At 39.0% G+C, this 14,441-nt stretch overlaps 1 pseudogene; it reads right to left on the bottom strand.

Annotated features, from left to right (window-relative positions):
• LOC115426222 (twist-related protein 2-like) overlaps nucleotides 1-13,154 on the bottom strand; it is a 28,616-nt pseudogene extending 15,462 nt beyond the window's left edge.
• Between the last annotated feature and the right edge of the window lie 1,287 nt (nucleotides 13,155-14,441).

The raw sequence follows: 14,441 nt of genomic DNA, 5'->3' as shown, positions 1-14,441 counted from the left end.
TCCAAACAGATCTTTGGTTCAGCTATTGACAACACAAACTGTACAGAAAACCGAGGTGGTTTTGTGGTTTATTGTGGATGTCTAAAAACCGAGCTACAATGTAAACTATCAGCTTGCACATCATGTGAAGATTATACAACAGTGTTATTTTGGACCATATTAGTTTTAGCTTAATAATTTTTTCAGTGAATGACACAGATTAACAGCTTTCAACAGAACTTTGAGTCTATCAGCCCGACCCCAAAATTGCCATGACTACAGCAACCGGAGAGAGATCGGGCCATTGCCGGCCGAAACCTGTCACAGAGATGTGACAGCCAATCGGGATGGTCCTGTGCAGCGGTTGTAACACACGGTCGGTGGTGTGGTAACGCTCAGCAAGCCGTACAACGGTAGAGTGTTGGACTCCAAACACCCTGGCTATGGCCCGTCTGTTCCGTCCAGCTTGAAGTATGCCAATGGCCCGATCTCTCTCCGGTTGCAGTAGTTGTGGCATTGTGGACAAATGTGTTTTTGCTCCATTTGGTGTCTTTTTATAGGGGATGGTTTTTGCACAATTGAGGAGAGGTCCAATTCATCTGAGTCTGACTCATGAGCAGACATGGGTGAGGAATACAAAAATACAGTTCTTATTGCTAATCAAAATCAATCAACCAGAACCAGGAAAACAATCATTTCATTTTGACTCAGAATAGTACTGAACTCATTGTAGTTTGCAATTTTGCAAGAACTGTCATATTTCTGAAAAAAAAAAAAAAAAAAAATCAAGAAAATGAAAGTGGTGCATTTCTTTTTTCCTCGAGTGTATGTATGTATGTATGTATGTATATATGTGTGTGTGTGTGAGAAAAGCATGTTTATTGCAATTTAATCTCTCTTTGTGTCTCTTAAACTATCTACAAATTCTATATGAATATGTAAACATGGCGGAAACCATTGGTTAATAGATGTATTTCACTGATTAGGAATTGTCTTTATGAATAGCCACTCTGTACATTGTGGAAACCTCTTAGATAACGTGGTGCTTGCATATGAAAAGTATGTGGCAGTTTTTAAGATTGTGAGAATAATTTAATAATCAGGCTCATCAATTTCATCTTCACTCGATATATCCACTTCACTTTCTTCCTCATCATTTGGTTGGTTTGCACAAGTTTTAAGTTTGCACATCTGAGTGCACTTCAGTCCATTCGCAATGCATGTGCACTCAGGCGCTTTGCATGACCTTGAACAACTGCATGCCAGCAATTCCAGGACCGAAGATGGGGCTGGAGAACCATCCATCCAGTTGATAGCTAACTTACTTTGTCATTCAACTGTTTCCATACTCCACCCATGGCCAACCGGGCTTGGAACATCAGCATGACTCATTAAACAGTTGTCATATAGCAGCTTGATAATTCGCCCGTTGAATGCGTTTGTATAGGCAATCCTGACATGGTGGCAGTTGATGTGATTCCACTTCACCCTCTTTCATGCAAAATAAGTGATACCGCAGATCATTGAGTTTCTCCACTTTGCTGTTGGACACATACAACTTGCATGTGAACACTTCTAGTGCCTCGTACAAAGCTGCTGCGACATTCCATTCCTTGCCCAGTTGACTGAATGCTTCTTGTGTCGCCTGGTCCTTCCTAAGAAGTTTCAATACTGCAAGTTTACCCTTTCCAGCAAAAGTACTGACACTGTCACATCCCATAAAGGCATGGATGGCTAAAAGTCCTTTACAAACATTAGGACCACATGCAGCTGCCACTTTACTTACATCAACATATCTTGTATGTGTTCTTGTTCCAGATTTCAGGAACAATGTCACCTTTATTTTGTCACTGAAAGCTACATACATCAAGAAAATGTCTGTATCATCAGCAACTATAATAACCGACGCTATTCCAGTCTGAGCTGCATGTTCTACATGTAGCAAGAGGCGGGTATCTGCTTCCTCACGTGTTACCTCCAGCCTTGGCTCTTCTTCACATTTCTCCCTTGTTATCAAACAGCACTTACACTCAGTTGTGACAAACAACTGTTTTTCTTTTAGCACTCTCCTTGTGGCTGGCTGCATCCACTTGTAAACTAGAAATTCAACCAAACTGGTTTTGTTGCCTGTACTAGACAAGAATTTCCTCCACTGCCTGATTATCTGACCAGAAACAATGTTCTTGCACTGAACACTTGTTTCAGATGCTCAGTTGTCACGTTCAGTGCCTTTTATGCTGGTTTTGCGATACACATCAAAGGATCTGATCATCAACAGTCACTCTGTTTGTCTGCCATTTTCCTGTTGAACACAATTTAAACTCATTATTAGAGATAATATGGTACAGATTAGCTCCTTCAATATTGAATCATCCAAAGATTATGCTTAAATTTACTTTACAAGAACTCTTTTCATTGTTAGCATTTAAATACTAAATGAACCATAAACATACAAACCCTCCTAATGTGCTAAAACATGATAGATATCTGTTTGGAGAATAGAAACATATCTTCCTGTTTGTATAATGGTCATGCCAGAATGATAGGTTTTACACTCAAATACAATTTTCAATTTCATAAGTAAGTTGGTAAAAGAACATGGCAAAGGAAGCCAAACATAACAGTTGAAACTGAATTAACAGAATGACACACACAACTTTGTTACCTCTAATTTAAGTAACCAATCAGATCTGCAAATACAGAAGATTCTGTGTAAAGCATACATGTACACAGTCACTTATTACCAACCTGTGGAAAAGATTAATTATGAAAAATAATTACCTCTTTCATCCAAAGTAAAACAAGGATCCAAGGGTCCATATGTTCACAGCATGAAGGTCAAAATAGAGAGTCAACGTAAAAAAAAACCAAAAAAATTAAAGCTGCAAGCAGCATTGGTCGGGACCTCGCGCTCTGGCTTGTGATCGCTTCAATATATAATATGTGTGGGAAATGTTCAATTTGAATTTTCAGTTTCAGACGTCGCAACTTTCAGGGCTCATAAAAACAAAACTAAGACAGTAATCAAAAAAGCGCAAAATCACTTTTTTGAGAAGGGTTCACTCTATCTTCTAGCACTATATAGAAGACGATATGACAAACGGTGTGATCGGAGTTAATTTTAGAAATTTAATTTTAAGTTGCATATTGCGAACTTCCTGTTGGAGCTAGCTCATAGGTGTCAGCGTGTGATTTGTTGGGCTAGATTAAATGAAAGTTTTGGTGTTGGTTTCGTGTGTCTACGACATTCCTGCTGGAAGTTAGTATGCGAGCATTTTATTTTGAAAGGCATATTGCGAACTTCCTGTTGGAGTTAGGCCATGAGTCTCAGCGCGAGATTTGTCGGGCTCGATGAGACAAAAATTTTGGCGTTTGTTTCATGTTTCTACGACATTCCTACTGGCCGCTAGGGCCATTTTTGTGATTCTAGGGGGCGCTAGAGAGCTCATTTTGGCACCTAGGGGGTTAATTTTTACATTTTATCAAATTTTTCGCCAGACCTGACATACGTGCCAAATTTGGTGAGTTTTCGAGCATGTTTAGGGGGTCAAATTCCAGGTTAAAGTGGCGAGAGAATAATAATAATAATAATTAAAGCTGCAAGCAGCATTGGTCGGGACCTCGCGCTCTAGCCGTGTTCGCCCTCCCATGCTACCAACTGTTACCCATCACGCCTCCCTCCAACCATTCTTACTTTTTTTTGGCAGATTTATGGTTTTTTTCTCCCCATTTACAATAAGGCTTTTATTTTGAAAAACACTACACTGTGTGTGTGTGTGTGTGTGTGTGTGTGTGTGTGTGTGTATGTGTGTGTGTGTAAGAGAGAGAGAGAGAGAGAATCAGTTATAATCATTTTTTTTAATTAAGTGAGTTGGATCAGTAATACTAGTAGTAGTAATAGCAGTAGTAGTAGAGGTATAATAGCAGTAGTTGTAGTAGTAGTAGTAGTAGTAGTAGTAATAGAAGTAGTAGTTTTCGTAATAGCAGTAGTAGTATTAGTATAAATAGCAGTAGTAGTAGTAATGTCAGACACATGGTTGCTGTGGACTCTACAGTGTGTGTGTGTGTGTGTGTGTGTGTGTGTGTGTGTGTGTGTGTGTGTGTGTGTGTGTGTTTGTGAGAATGAGAGAGAATCAGTTATAATCAGTTTTTTATATAATCCAGGTTGGATCAGTAATAGCAGTAGCAGTAGTCTCTGTCTCTCTCTCACTCACTCACTCACTCACTCACTCACTCACACAGTTGCTATGGACTCTCCATGGTTGCTATGGGAGCATAAACATGGCAGGTGCACCTGATCAACACTAATGACTTAGAGGAGACACTGGAGTTTCAGAGAAATGAACTAAAAACCACCTGTCAGACAAACTGACGTCAATCCAGAACAGTAGCTCCTATCTGAAAAATTCTGTCATGTCAGACTTCTGGAAGGTTGGACCAACATTTGAATGTATAATGTGATGAAACAAAGTCAGAAGTGAATCAGCAGTGAGTGTACGAAGGTGGAGTTAGTCAAACATGTGAGTGAGACAAATGGAACACAGGAGGGAAGGAGGGAAAAAGCAGCAGTTGTTGTGTTTGGAGGCCCACAGATCAAAAACTAAACACTTTAACATTCAAATGTCAACAGTCTGGGAAAGAAAAGACATTTTCCTACATTTGGATGTAGAATTTGTTCCTGTAACCCCAGAAATATGAGAGTTATGATGAGTTGTTTGTAGACTTTCAAACCAAAACAGCCTCTGCACTGTTTGAGCAGCAAGATTTCAGCCAATCAGCTGTCAGCATGTGTGTGCATGCGCACGTTCATCTCACATGGCTTCTACAGATGACACATGTGAGTTAATGGAGTTCAGACTGCAGTTCCCTCAGCTACCATTTCTCGGATAAATTGCTGTAATTCGAAAACAGTACATCGTATCTCAAAAATGTTTTCACAGGAGTGTTCTGCTGTGTTTTGTGATCACTTCAATATATATTATGTGGGGGAAAAGTCCAAACTGAATTTTCAGTTTCAGACTTCGCAACTTTCAGGGCTTCTAAAAAAAAACTAAGACACTTATCACAAAAGCACGAGATCACTTTTTTGAAAAGGGTTCACTCTATCTTCTGGCGCTATTTAGAAGACGTTACGACAAACGGTGTGATAGGAGTTAATTTTAGAAATTTTATTTTGAAAGGCCTATTGCGAACTTCCTGTTGGAGCTAGCTCATAGGTGTCAGCGCGTGATTTATTGGGCTCTATTAAACAAAAGTTTTGGCATTGGTTTCGTGTGTCTACGACATTCCTACTAGAAGTTGGTATTTTAGCGATTTATTTTGAAAGGCATATTGTGAACTTCCTGTTGGAGTTAGGTCATGAGTGTCAGTGCGAGATTTGTCGGGCTCGATGAGACGAAAATTTTGGTGTTTGTTTCATGTTTGTACGACGTTCCTACTGGCCGCTAGGGCCGTTTTTGTGATTCTAGGGGGCGCTAGAGAGCTCATTTTGGCACCTAGGGGGTGAATTTTTGCATTTTATCAAATTTTTCGCCAGACCTGACATGCGTGCCAAATTTGGTGAGTTTTCGAGCATGTTTAGGGGGTCAAATTCCAGGTTAAAGTGGCGGAGGGAGAATAATAATAATTAAAGCTGCAAGCAGCATTGGGCGGGACCTCGCACCGGGCGCTCCGCCTCCCCCGCGATCCGCCTCCCGTGACCGTCCACACCTCAGCTCCACTCACACCTCTCCGTCCCCATACCAGTTCCCACCCTTTAGTGTCTGTCCTCCTTACATCTGTACAGAACACCAGCGACCCTCTGCTGAAACCACCATCACCTTTAAAATGAGACTTTTAATTTGGAAACCCTACTGTGTGTATGTGCATTTGTTTTGTATGTGAGAGAAAGAATCAGTTAGAAAAATGAATTGAAATTGTGTGAATAATTGAGCATTAAAGTGATGATTTGTCACATTTAAGGCTTTTATTTTGGAAAAACCCTGTTGTGTGAGCATGTGTGTCTGTGAGAAAGAGTACTTTTGAATGAAGAAACATTGTACAAACAGTTGAGTGTTTGGTCATAAAAATGAAAAGAAGTTATGTAATAGACATTATGTATTATTTTTAATAGAGGTTTTATTTTAAAAAAAAATTTACTCTGTGTACTTTGTAATGTGTGCAAAATGTCCAATATCCACAATACAATGCAGAAAAAACAGTTTTAAAATGAAAAAGAAAAAAAAAAAAAAATTCTTGGTATGCCTGGGACTTGAACCAGGGTCCTCTTGTTCCATAGGCAGCTACATGAACCACTGCACTACAGACAGACACATACAGCTGTGCACCAGGAAGATTTTTATAGGGAGTTTGCCATTGTGAAAAGTGAAAGTAAACATAGTCTTCAAAAAATCGCCATAATTCCATAACCGTAGGTCGTATCTGAAAAATTCTTTCAGTTTTGGATTCTGCAGACTTTTGGGAATTTAATGAGGTATAAGTTTTTACTCAAAAGTCTGAAATGAATAAGCAGTAATTGCAGAAACGTAGAGTAACTTTCAAAGGCAGATTGCCAACTCCCTGTTGGAGTTAACTCATGAGTGTCAGTGTATGATTTGTCGGGCTCAATCAGACCAACATTTTGGCATTTGTTTCATGTTTCTGTGACATTCCTACTGGCCGCTAGGGCACATTTTGTGTGTTTTTTAGTACATAGGTGGCGCTACAGAGTCCATTTTGGCACCCAAGGGGTTAAATTTGATATTGTATGAAAGTGTTGACCAGCCATGACATACATGGCAAATTTGGTGAATTTTGGAGCATGTTAAGGGGGTCAAATGGCAGTCTAAAGTGGAAAAAGTATGAAAATAAACAAATAGTCATAAATCAATAACCGTACATGCTATCTGAAACTTTTTTGCATGTGAGCGTTGTGCTGAGTCCCGTGAACGCGTAGATATGTCACATGTAGGGAAAAACTTCAAAGTGAAAAATGAGTTCCAAACATGGCAACTTTGCGGGCTTGTAAAAAAAAAAATAAGACAGTTAAGACTTAGCTACGAGATCACTTTTGTGAGGAGGGTTCACTCTATCTTTTGGTGCTATTTAGAAGTCAATACAACAAACGGTGTCATCCGAGTAAGTTTTAGAAATTTTATTTTGAAAGGCATATTGCGAACTTCCTGTTGGAGTTAGGTCATAAGTGTCAGTGGATGATTTTTAGTGCTTTTTGCAACCAACATTTTGGTACTGGTTCTATGTCTGTACGACATTCCTACTGGCCACTAGGGCATTTGCCATTTTTTTCACATCGGTGGCGCTATAGAGCCCATTTTGGCACCTATGGGGTTAATTTTTTCATTTTATTAAATTTTTCGCCAGGCCTGACATGTGTGCCAAATTTGCTGAGTTTTTGAGCATGTTCAGGGGGTCAAAATCCAGTTTAAAGTGACGATAGTATAATAATAATAATAATAATAATAATAATAATAAAAAACGAACGAATAACAATAGGGCCTTGCTTGCAGGCAAGGCCTCTCACTGTGTGAGAGGGCCTTACCTTTCGGCTTGGTCCCTAATAACAAAACGAACGAAAAACAATACTCTCTCTCACTGTGTGAGAGAGAGGGCCTCTCCCCGTCAGGGCTCGGTCCCTAATAATATAAAAACAAACGAAAAACAATAGGGCCCTCTCCCTCACTGTGTGAGAGAGAGGGCCTCTCCCCGTGGGCTCGGTCCCTAAAAATATTTAAGGGATAGGAGTAACAATTTAAGTAAAGATTGCCAGTTTAACTGGATATAATTTATATTTTCTAGTCTTTCCTAAAAGCCAGTAATACCAACTTTAGGTTGATACCCTTTTCGTAGATATATCTTGAGTAATAAAGATGCTGTCATAAAAAACCTATGAAAAAGCACATGCCGCTGAAAATTTTTATCTGTTAGACTGTTTTGCATTATTTTAACATAATTTCTCCTAGAACGTGCATAAATTCCTAATGTAAGATATGCATTATGTAGAAATGTCCTAAGGCTAAGCCAGACATATTGTCATAAACTACATGGTTGTCTTCTGAGATTAACTTCTTTAGAATTTTTCTGAAAAAAAAAAAAAACACAAATATTTAAAGGGTAGGGGTTAAGTACCAGTGGCTAGTTTTCCTACAATAAAGTTTTCTGCACTGAATATGAATATTTATCTTAAAGGCCTATATCTTGGCTTTTAATTCAGACCATATTTGTAATAATATCTTCAACCTGCCAGATGATATTAGTAGAAAACCACTTACAGGTGAGTGTAGCCAAAATGCTGTAAAGGAACTGACCATGTATATCAAACATGCCAATATTTTACAGAAAGCTACCACTCTCACACTGCTATCATGCATTTTTATTATCTACATATATACACCTTTCAAAAAAATAACTGATAGCATTTGTCCCCCTGTTTGGTACCAGTGACCCCCTCTGGCTGATAGACTATTTAACCAAGTGACATGTTTGTGGTCTTTTCATGCACTGTTTTCAGAAGTAGAGATATTAAACTTTTACAAATGAGTGTTTAGAGTTTAACACTTTTGAAAATTGTGTCACCCCTTCAATAAACCCTTCAGATGTCTTTACTTGAATACATCATATAGCCTTCCTAAAGCTGTCAGACAAATGTGAGGATAGAGAGAAGTTTCAAGTAAGGTGGAAGTGTAAGAGAATACACAAGTATTCATTAGAATTCTGGCTTTATAAACATTTTGTTGCATGTGCCCATGACATCATGTGCTGTGTAACCCTGTTTGAGTCCTTCAATCAGTTGACATACCTGCTGATGATCAGATGAACCAGCCACTCTGACTGTCAGCCAGCCACAAAAGCCAGTCAGATGTAAATCCCTCCAGACCCAGACACAGCAGCAAACCACTCCAGACCTCGCTGAGCTTTAGGCTTGGAAGCTTCTTTCTTTTTGGTTAACATTTAAGTTGATTTCTTTTAGTTTGGCCAGGGGGTGGCCGGTGGTCAAACTTTTCATTTTAGGTTTAGTTGAATAAATTCTTTTCTGTTAGGGAGGGGGAGCAGCTTCTATGTCCCTATAGAGCACAGGTGTGAAACATGCGGCCCGGGGGCCAAATCCGGCCCGCCAAAGGGTCCAGTCTGGCCCTTAGGATGAATTTGTGAAATGCAAAAATTACACTGAACATATTAACAATCATTTTAGTTTAGGATCCACATTTAGACCAATTCAATCTCAAGTGGGCAGGACCAGTAAAATACTATCATAAAAATCTATAAATACTCACAACTCCAAATTTCTTTCTTGGTAAATGCAAATATTTTCATGTATTTACACTAAAACAAAGCATAATTTCACAAAAAATGTGAATAACCTGAACAAATATGAACAACCTGAAATGTTTTATGAGAGGCAAGTACAATTTTAACAATATTCCACCTGTTATTAAATATTTTGTGTATTTGTAGACCTGCTGTGATCTGCAAATTATAATGAACACGTGAAAATCATCAACTGAAGCATAATATTGTTAAAATTACACTTATTTTTTAAGTTTGTTCATGTTATTCACATTGTGGATAGTTTGTAGTTGTAATATTTTCATTGTTTAATTTTACTTATTCTAATACATAGAGAAAATTTTGGAGTTGACATTATTCATATATTATTATGTTATTATTTTACTGGTTCGGCCCACTTCAGATCAAATTGAGCTGAATGTGGCCCCTGAACTAACATGAGTTTGACACCCCTGCTATAGGGGGTGGCCTGCCTTCCCCCTCCATTTTATTTATATTTGCCAGCGCCTCAGGTCTTTTTGGTTCATTGAGTTCATTTTTTTGGGTATGTATTGCCTTTTGAGTTTGTTATTTTCTTAAAAGACTTCATTGTTGATTCATTAGGTTACTTTTGTTTAACTTGATTATAGGGATGTACCAACACCACTTTTTTTTCCAGACCGAGTAAGAGTACTTACATTTGAGTACTTGCCGATACCGAGTACTGATACGAGTACTTAATAATCCCATTCCAGTTCTTAGTTCCTTTTGTAAATGTGCTTTATTGTCACTGTCATTAGTCTGACTGGAAAAAAGTGCTGCTACTGACATTTAATGTGTTGGAATGAGCGTTTCTCAATTAATCCACCAGGGGGCGCCGCTCAGAATTAACCATACTGGACAAATACCACGAAGAAGAGTAAAGTTTTTGAGAAGAAGAAGAAAGTCAGTAATAACAAACATGGAGATGACAGCGGTAACACTAATGTGATACTAATATTGCAGCGTTTTCGCTGGTAAGGTTTAAAAGCTTAGCTTCAGCAGGTAGAGAAAAGAGAAATGAGTGATAAGTTTCATTTTCACTTCTGTTGGTGGCGGTCTGCACCACTCTGTACCCCCCCGGTATTCTCATTCTGTGTACGCATCCGCCAGCACCTGGTAAATGGATGGAATTTACGCAGAGAACGGACAGAACGCTGCGTCTGTATCTGTCTGTGTCTGTAACATTACTTGCAGTCAGCGTTACTTTTATCACTGTCATTTATTTGGTTAAATCTCCACACTCCCCACACTTTATTCCTCCTCCTCGTACCTGCTGCACTGAACTGAGAATGTCACACGGCCGGAAGTGGTATCGGTGCATTTGTATCGGATATGTTTTACGAGTATGAGTACACACACTGAGTATCGGAGCTGATGCCGATACTCATATCGGTGCATCCCTACTTGATTAACCCTTTCATGCACACTGGTCACTCCAGTGGACAGTTCTTCTCCAGCTGTTCTCTTGTATATTCATGGGTTTTGTTGTTTTAGTTCCATATCAGCCAACACAGTGGACACTTATGCATCATCCCATACACTGACATTCAGACCATTACGGTAACTTTATGTTCTTGATAAACCTGATCTGCACTAACATGTTTGAGTGTAAATCAATAAACAAAATAGGGTTTTTTTTGCATATTATCTCCATGAAGTGAATAATAACAGCATTAGAGTATGTTAAAACGTGGGAAAACATCTGACTAGCAGCATTAGAAATGTTTTTATTGCATAGTTTTCCATATCACTTTCTGATAGCAGGTTTTAAATACATGTTTCTTTGCTTCAAAAATTAAATGCCAGGTGTCCGGTTTAGTGGACATTTTTGTAACTCCATAAAAAAAAAACCTGATTGCATCGAGGGGTTTTTTCATGCCAAAACAGGAATAAAAACACTCTGGAAAAATATCTTGACTAAGGTTCTCATAATTCATGCTTGAAAGGGTTAATAAAACCCTTAAAGTCATTTCATTTCTATGGTGTCCTTTCTCCATGTTGGGGTCTCCTTTCCTTTTGAGCTGACCTACAGATGAGTTTCAATGTTTACTAATAACAGTGATGCGCGCGTAACTCAGAGGCAAAAACAGGAGTACCAGCTACCAGCCGGCTCACATCAGCCGGCGTACACCTCCAGGCTCTCCTCTGGAACTCGTGAACAAGCAAATATGTTAGCTCTGAAACTGTCCATTAACTGTTTCTGTCCAAAAGCCGATCCCATCTTCTCTTTCACGGTCGCATAATTTGACTTGACCACATCAGGAAGACTGTCCCATAGTAGAAAAGCAGACTGTCACAGACGGGTGGGGAGCAGAGGTTGCGCTAGACATTTTTATTTTCCGTCATCTTGACGGACAAGGTCGTAAAAATTCCGCCATAACACATTATTATTCGTCATTTCAAATTTTTATTTTTTGATAATGAGATATATTTATTAGTATTTAATGTTCAAAAACATCTCAATGATGCAGCAGCTGTAGTTGCTGCTGGCTGATATACCAATGTGATATCAGACTCGCATAATTATTTACGCCACTTTTAATTGGTGTGTTATCTGTAGACATTCTAAGCTTTCCTTGTGTTTGTTCACGCAGTGTCAAATCCCATGCACTGAGGGTTTGGGTTATGTGAACCACAGATCTGGGCATAAATTGACATGCCATCAAATAACACATGAAAGGTAGAAAATGTGTACATATAACACACCAAATGCCATAAGAACTGGCGTATAACATGCTCATCCTTCACCACATCAGTCCCTCGTTTTTCACTGTGTTTATCAGTGCCATCACATTTACTAGGCTTTAAAAAGAACTAAGGAGACTCTTTACATTTTGTGCTAGCAAAGTAGCATCTAGTTTTGGCTAAAGTTAGCTAAACAACGATAACCCTCAGTATTTTAATTTGTCAAAATGACGGACGGCCTTCAGAATTTTCTGTCATTAAAAAAAAAAAAAAAAAATCTGTCAATGGCAGAATATTTCCTGTTAACTCGACCTCTGTCTGGTAGATGTCCAGTACTTCCAGATCTGAAGTGTGCACTGCACAGACCAGCATTCTGAAGTTCCTCCTCAGACCAGTTCTTGCGTCTTAATGCCTGCAACCATAACTTTCGCCGATTTTTCTGGAAGGGATGTTTGCCAGCAGGAATTCTGTAGAAGATTAAATCCTTCTGTGTGTTCTTTCTGTTCTGACAACCCACGGCACAGCAAGACGACTGCATTATTCACACTGACAGTGTTTTGCTACGAACTCAGAGTGCTTTCTGCCTCCGAGGTGCGCGAGCAGCATACGTCCTACGTCATCATGAAACTGATCTACTTTCTTACTGTTTGGAGACTGTAACAATATAACAGACCTGAACTGAATACTCAAATTAAGCATAAATAAAAGAATCAAATGAAAGGTAAAAGGTAACATTAGGAGCTTTTAAAAGTGAGCTACTTTGTTTTCAGTGTAACTTTCCTGTTTACCTATTTATGTAATTGTATTTAATTTCTTCCTGCCTCACCTGGAGTATTATGTTTGTTTGTTTGTTTGTTTTTTCTCTCCATGCCATGTTCTGGTCTATGTGTATACGATATTTTGAAAATAAAGTATGGGGGGGGGGGGGGGGGGGGATAAAACTTTCCTGTTTCCTGTATTCCGGTATTAAAGCTATAAATATAATACAACAGAACACTCACTCTTTGTCGCTCTTTGGCGTTGACAAGTTCTCGTTTTTTCACCGTTTCATGAAAGTCCTCGGCCACTGCATAGACGCCATCCCTGCCCCGTTTGAACTTCTCTATGTTGCTGTAAACAGGGAGGGCAGACTCGCCGGTTAGACGCTTCAAAATGTCGCCCATTAATTCCTCCTCCGGCACCTTCATTTTAGGCTCCAGGAGATTAAATGTTCCCTTATGAGCTAATTTTCTCCGTTTGGTCTAAACTCAATAACACATCAGTGTGGGAGGTTCTCCGAACTGACAGGTGAGCACACCTGAGCCCCGGAGTTAATAATGAGGGACTGCAAAAGGGCTCTGCTGCATTCACTGACCGTCGGATACCACAAACCCCACTTGGCTTACATACACCTCAAAACATTGAAAATGTCCAGGATATATCATCGTGCATGTAAAATTTTGCTCAATATATGTAACAAACTCATATGTCTCTAAGTTTTTAGACGTTGAGAATAAGTTAGTACCTTTTGTAACAATGAATCAGAAAAAAATAACATTATTTTATTACTGTGTACATTCAAGTGAGTTCTGGTCTCGATTAGAAAGGTTAGATTCTGTGCAAAATTAAAATAAATGTGAAGATAGAATGTAAAAACATTATCACTTATTTTGATCACAATAAGGACCAAATTGAATTTTTTGCTTTAATTTATTAATTTTGTTTGGGAATTTCACATACCCAAAAGTAGAGTGTCCAAAGTAACCCCTGTTTTATTTGTTTTAATTGTGAATTCAGAAATACATCAAAGCATTGAGATATTTAGATTCAAATGAAGAGTATAAAAACTGTCAAGCTATACGATACTCAGTGGCGATTTCTCTAGTAGACTGGCAAGGGGAGGCCCGCTTCCCCTAAAATTACGAAAATTAAATGCTTAAATATGTAAGGTTGTGTTGACATTTTATTGACTATAAATGTGTTAGAACACGTTCATCTTAAAGATGAGTTCGTTCAAATCAGCTTTATCACAAATCAACGGACGCAGTGTTGTTCACTTCTCATACATTCCCATGTCTCTGTTTTCTCATACATCTCTGCTCAGTGCATTTGTCCGTAGACTGTGGGCGTCTATCGGCTTCAATGGGACTGAGTGGAACAGTTTTTTTCCATTGCCCATCAAAACGGACGGTAATTGGATAAATGCCACGATGTTGTCCCGCCCCCGGACGCTGGGCGTCTCTGGTGGTGAATGGAGCTGTGGGCGGAGCTCGGCCGGGCTGGACGCCAGAATCCCACGTGCTGATTGGAGGATCAGTCGAAAGGCTGAATCCCGTTTGATTGACAGCTGTTTTCAGATCTACTCCTTCACTGACACAGTTCAGTTTAATACTGTCACACATTCTGCTGTGAAATAAAGAGAGAAAATTACTCGTTCATTTCTTGCACTGTAAATAAAACACACTCATTGTACTTCCTTGTTTCAATTTAACATA

Source organism: Sphaeramia orbicularis, chromosome 9, assembly GCF_902148855.1.
Source record: "Sphaeramia orbicularis chromosome 9, fSphaOr1.1, whole genome shotgun sequence".
Taxonomy (NCBI): Eukaryota; Metazoa; Chordata; class Actinopteri; order Kurtiformes; family Apogonidae; genus Sphaeramia; species Sphaeramia orbicularis.
The sequence above is the reverse complement of the archived record's forward strand: the minus strand, read 5'-3'. Positions and strand labels throughout refer to the sequence as shown.